At 44.7% G+C, this 6,015-nt stretch overlaps 1 non-coding gene across 1 annotated transcript; it reads right to left on the reverse strand.

The window, feature by feature from the left end:
- Positions 1-5,687: 5,687 nt before the first annotated feature.
- On the reverse strand, positions 5,688-5,810 carry LOC115062641. The gene has a single exon (XR_003842584.1). It is a non-coding gene; the product is annotated as a U6atac minor spliceosomal RNA (small nuclear RNA).
- Between the last annotated feature and the right edge of the window lie 205 nt (positions 5,811-6,015).

The raw sequence follows: 6,015 nt of genomic DNA on the forward strand, positions 1-6,015 counted from the left end.
AAGTCAGCAAATGATTTTCATTGGGGATGCGGATTTGTTTATATTTCTAAAGGAAACCAAAGCTGTGGATACCATCAAAACTGATAAAGCGCAGAGTTGAGCAGGGGAAGTTTCTGAAAATCTTAGCCATCCAAAAACAGCAAAGAAGAAAGCTTCTGCCTTCCCCTGCCAGCCAGAAAAGCCTGGGCAAGAAATGTTCAGCACCTAAGCACTGACAGGCCTGACTTTGGTCTCCTGCAACACAGAGCCATCCACAATGCAGAGCAACAACAGATCCACGAGCTGGACTTAAGACAGACTGTGCTGAATGACGCATCCTGCAAGCCCAGTCTGGGGCTACAAGCCAAAGGTTCACAGAGCTGGAGCAGATGTTGAGATACTCTATCAAAGAAACTCCAGAACACAAGACGGTAGAAGATAAAAGACAGTCCAGGAATACAAAAGGTTCAGGAAGCAGTACCCACACTGCCAGAAAGAGAAGTGCTGCTGTTAGGGTCTTCTCTCCGTTGTGGATCTGCTCCTGAGAGATCAACAGAAGGATCACATCAGACCCCTGGGAACCCCGAAAAGGACATTAGAAGGAACGGAGAAGCAGCTTCAGAACTGCACAATAAGTAGATAGAACTGTACAATAAGTAGATAGATAGAACTGCACAATAAGTAGATACAACTGTACAATGAGTAGATAGAACTGTTGGGTTTGGGGTAGGGAAGCTTAAAAATGAAAGCTTTATCTTCTGAGAACTCAGGAAAGGGGCCAGTTTGGGATCTGAACTGCATCCCAAAGGGAGATTGAACAACGTTTTTAAAGGATGGGAACACAAGGAGAGAGGGAGCTGGAGCAGAGGGGAGCTACAGTGTTATCCAGTCATATTTTGGCATTGTGGGTTAAGCAAGGGAGTACTTGTTGGAGAATGGGCCGTATCGGGGCACCTGGCTTCCAGGTCCTTAATTTATTCCCCTAGACATTAGGTCCAGAGCTCAGAGTGATAAGGGGACAAAGGAGCAGGTCAGCTGCATGTAGTTAATTAGGGCATAATAGGCGATTGGTTATATGTTTTTATAATGCATGCACTTTGGCTTGATTTCTATATTCTTTACCTGTTAACAGACAGTTAAGAAAACATTTGGTGAAGTGAGATAGGAGTTTGTTCCTAGGCCTGTGCTTTAGTCAGGGTTTCTATTCCTGCACAAACATCATGACTAAGAAGCAGGTTGGGGAGGAAAGGGTTTATTCAGCTTACATTTCTACATTGCTGTTCATCACTGAAAAAAGTCAGGACTGGAACTCAAGCAGGTCAGGGAGCAAGAGCTGATGCAGAGGCCATGGAGGGATGTTCTTTACTGGCTTGCTTCCCCTGGCTTGCTCAGCCTGCTCTCTTATAAACTCAAGTCTACCAGCCCAGGGATGGCACCACCCACAAGGAGCCCTCTCCCCTTGATCACTAATTGAGAAAATGCCTTACAGCTGGATCTCGTGGGGGCATTTCCCCAACTGAAGCTCCTTTCTCTGTGATAACTTCAGCCTGTGTTAAGTTGACACAAAACTACCCAATACAGCCTGGGAACATGAACTCATCTGACCCTGCCAGCAAGATGGAGACGTTGTCCCTGAAATGTCTGCACTCAGACAACTATTTACAGTAGGAGCTGTTCGACTTTTGGGAAGTCCCCAGCTGCCCTAGGGTCTGGAACCTTGAATTTAGTTTCTCCCTAGGATCAAATGGAGTTTGAAGACAAAAATAGTAGTACTTAGAGTAAGTTTCTTTTGCATGTTTCCAACAAAACAAGCAGGAGAAAATGTAGTGTTGGTTTATTTTATGTGCCTGGCCCCATGGCTAGTCACCTGACTCTTTGGGAATGTTTACACATTAGAACTGCTTAACCCTTAGACCTTCAGTTCCAGTTGCCCCTGGGCTTCTGGGAACAGGAGAGGATATAAAAAGCTAGCAGAGACTGGCAGAAGGGAAGTAGGCAGGAGTAGAGTCCAGGAGATAGAAGAAAAGAGATTGAGCAGAGCGAAAATAAGAGGCAGTTGAGCCAGGAGAAGGTGAGCTGATCCAGAGAAAATATAGTTAGGAGAAGAACCCACACAAAATAGGGACTAAAGGAAACGATAAAAGCTACAAGAAGTTATGTCAGCCAAGCCTGTGAGATGGTAGAGGAGATGGTAGAGAGTTGAGTCTTGGCCACTGGAAGTGTGACCACCTAGATAGAAAGATGGGAAAGTTATTCTGTCTGGACCATATGAGTTGTGTGTCCCTTATTCAAAATGCTTGAGACCAGAGCATTTCAGATTTAAGCTTTGTTTCAGATTTTGAAATATTAGCATAGGTATGTAAAATGAGATGCTTCAGGGATGAGACCCAAGCCTGAATACAGAATTCACCACTTTTCATGCCTTCCTCATAGTCCTGGTCTCAGTTACTTTCCTCTTGCTGTGATGAAATGCCATGACCAAGCCAATTTATAAAAGAAAGCATGTAATCAAGTCCTTGCTGAGAGTTTTAGAGGGTGAGCCCATGACCAGCCCAGCAGGGAGCATGGCAACAGGCAGCTAGGCAGGCATGGCACTGGACAGTAGCTGAAAGCTTATATCTGATCTTCAAGTGCAAGCAGGAGGGAGAGAGAGAGAGAGAGGGGGGGGGGGGGGGGTGGGGGGGAAGAGGAAGAAGATGAGGAAGAGAGGAAAAACAGCACTAACTGGAGAGTAACGTAGGCTTCTGGAACCTCAGATCCAATCCTCAGTGACACACCTCCTCCAACAAAGCCACACCTCCCAATCCTTCCCAAACAGTTCTGCCAACTGTGGACCAAGCATTCAAATATATGAGTCTCTGGAGATTGTTCTTATTCAACTACCACAAGCCTGTGGCAGCCTTTACACCACAGTTTGAGGGGTCCGTGGGCTTTGTTGTTTCTTAGGTGGTTTGGTTTGGGTCTAAGTTTGGTGTTTGTTTTGTTTTGAAATGCTTATTTCTCTTATGAGTGTTTGCATATTTATATGTGCACCATGTGCATGCAGTGCTCAAGGAGGCCAGAAGAGGGCACTGTGTCTCCTGACCCTGGAGTTACAGATGGCTGAGCCACCGTGTGGGTGCTGGGAATTGAACACCAGTGCCCCTGACTGCTGAGCCATCCCTCTAGTCTCAAGGTTCTGGGTTTTTTTCTTTGTTTGTTTGTTTGTTTTTGTTTTTGTTTTGAGACAGAGTCTTCTGTAGCACAGGGCTCAAACTCACTAGCCGCGGGTGACCTTGAACCTCTGATTCTCCTGCCCCTACCTCTTGAGTGCTCTGATTGCAGACATGAATCATCACACCTGCAACCTGTCCTATGAGGACTGGTAGTCAGCATGCAGAAAGTTGTGGGGACCTGAAGATGCAGTTCAGTCAGTAGAGTATTTGCCTGCTATGCACAAGGTTTGAGGTTCCATCCCTAGCAATGCATAAACTGGGTGTGGTGGGTGGTTTGAATGAAAACAATGCCCATAAACTCATATATTTGTATCCTTAGTCCCCATGTGTTAAACTGTTTGGGAAGGATTAGGAAGTGTGGCCTTGGAAGGGGTGTGGCCTTGCAGAGGGTGTGGTCTCAGAGGGGTGTGGCCTTGAAAGGTGTGGTCTTGGAGGATGTGTGCCACTCAGGATAGAACTTGAGGTTCAAGAGCCCACACCAAGCCCAGTCTCTCTCTCTTTCTCTCTCTCTCTCTCTCTCTCTCTCTCTCTCTCTCTCTCTCTCTCTCTCTCTCTCTCTCTCTCTCTCTCTCTCTCTCTCACACTCTTGCTCTCGCTCTGCCTCTGTGGGTCAGGATGTAAAGCTCTCAGCTTCTGCTCCAGTCCCATGCCTGTCTGCTTTCCACCTTGGTCATTCACTAACCCTTTAAAACTGTTAGCAGTGTCTCTTCCCAGAGATAAAGATAACTAAGACCTAAGACACTGAGCATGGTGAGTCACTCCTGTAGAAACTCAAGGTCATCCTCAGCTACATTTCAAGTTTTTAGACCAGCCTGGTCTACATAAGTCTCAAAAAAAAATTTTTTTTTGGATTTTGGAGCATTTTGGATTTCGTATTTCCACATGATGGGTGGGTGTTCAAGCTAACTTAAGTTTGAACTGCATACTAAGTAATATCTTTGTGACTGCATTGCTGTGATCCAACACCATGAGCAAAAGCAACATATGGAAGAGAGAGTTTATTTGTGTTTCCATTTCCAATGTAGTGTCCATCCTGGCGGGGGAGGCTTGGCAGCAAGCAGCCAGAACAGGAAGCAAGGTCACATCTTCAGTGGTATATATAGCTAACTGGAAGTGGAACAGAGCTGTAGACTCTCCAGGCTTCCTCCAGCAAGGCTCCACCTCCTAAAAGTTCTATAAACTCCCCAAATAAATGTGCCTATGGGGTACATGTCTTTCATGCTACCACACCAGATAAAGACGAATGTTCAGTGAGAAGTTAGATGACAGTATCAAAAACATTTGGAAAACAGACAGAGAGAGAACTGCTCTTGCAGAGAACCCAAGTTTTGTTTCCTGCACTCAGAGTAGGCAAGCTCACAACCACCTGTAATTCCAGCTCTGGGGAGATCTGATGCCCTCTTGTGGCCTCCATGGGTACTACACACACACACACACACACACACACACACACACGGAAAACAACTCATATGGGATACAAATCCATTATAACCATCAACAGAATACACTAAACATAATTTTAATCTTTCAAGGAAGAACTACATTAAATTGTTGTTGTTTTGGTTGTTTTGGTTTTTGAGACAGAGTTTCTCTAGGTAGATTTGGCTGTCCTAGAACTCACTCTGTAGACCAGACTAGCCTCAAACTTAGAAATCCACCTGCTTCTGCTTCCCAAGTGGATTAAAGGTGTGCACCGCCATCACCTGGCAAACTACATTTAAAAAAAAAAAAAAAGAAGAAGAAGAAAAGAAAAATGATGGAAATAAATATCAAATCTGTTGTTAAGCCACCACCCACCACCAGCACCACCACACAGCAAGCAGTTCTTGGAAAAATAGTGAACTGTGATTCACTGATAAAGAATTGTGTTTGTGTTAAGAAGCTAGCACAAGCCAGCTGTGGCAGTGTGGGCATGTAACCCTGTCCTCACTCTAGAGGTTGGAGAAGGAGGCCTGTCATGAGTCTGAAGGCCGGCCTGGGCTAATGGAGAAAGACACTGTCTCAGAAAACGGATTTTAAGAGCCACAGAAATGGGGGCTAAAGATGGTCCTGTGGGTAAAATATTCACCACACAAAGAGGAGGACCTGTGCTGTGTGTGGATCTCTGCCATTCATGTAAAGCCAGGCACCATCTCACACACCCGCAGTCCCAGCACTGAGGAGGTGGAGGCAGAAGCTTGCTGTAAACCAGGAATATCCTGAGGCTTGTGAGTTGTTTACATCCTGATTCTTAAGCAGTGTCACTTGTTTCACTTAGGAAAAATTATTGCACAGCAGTCTGAACTAGAGAAAGCTTAGGATAAACAACAAAACACAGTATTTTTAACATCAAGAGAGATTTTATGTATAGTTACACAGAAAATAACATTTGGAAGATCTCATGAAATTTCTCCTTCATTTTTTTAAGAAAAGAATTAAATGGAAACTCTCAAAGTGTACTTTCCTTTTCTTTTTTCTTTTTTCTTTTTTCTTTTTTCTTTTTCTTTTTTTTTTTTTTTTATTTTGTTAGATGTCACAAAGTAGGTGGCAATGCCTTAACTGTGTGTGTGTTGTTAGGCCCAGGGCCTCGTCCATCGTGTCAGGGGGAGGCTAACCTTCTCTCCTTTAATACAGCACCAAAGTCTACTTTCAAAAAGAAATTTTTGCTGGGCGTGGTGGCGCACGCCTTTAATCCCAGCACTCGGGAGGCAGAGGCAGGCGGATTTCTGAGTTCTAGGCCACCCTGGTTTACAGAGTGAGTTCCAGGACAGCCAGGGCTACACAGAGAAACCCTATCTCGAAAAAACAAAAACAACAAAAAAGAAATTTTTAAAAAGACCTT

This window comes from Mus pahari, chromosome 19 (assembly GCF_900095145.1).
Source record: "Mus pahari chromosome 19, PAHARI_EIJ_v1.1, whole genome shotgun sequence".
Lineage (NCBI taxonomy): Eukaryota > Metazoa > Chordata > Mammalia > Rodentia > Muridae > Mus > Mus pahari.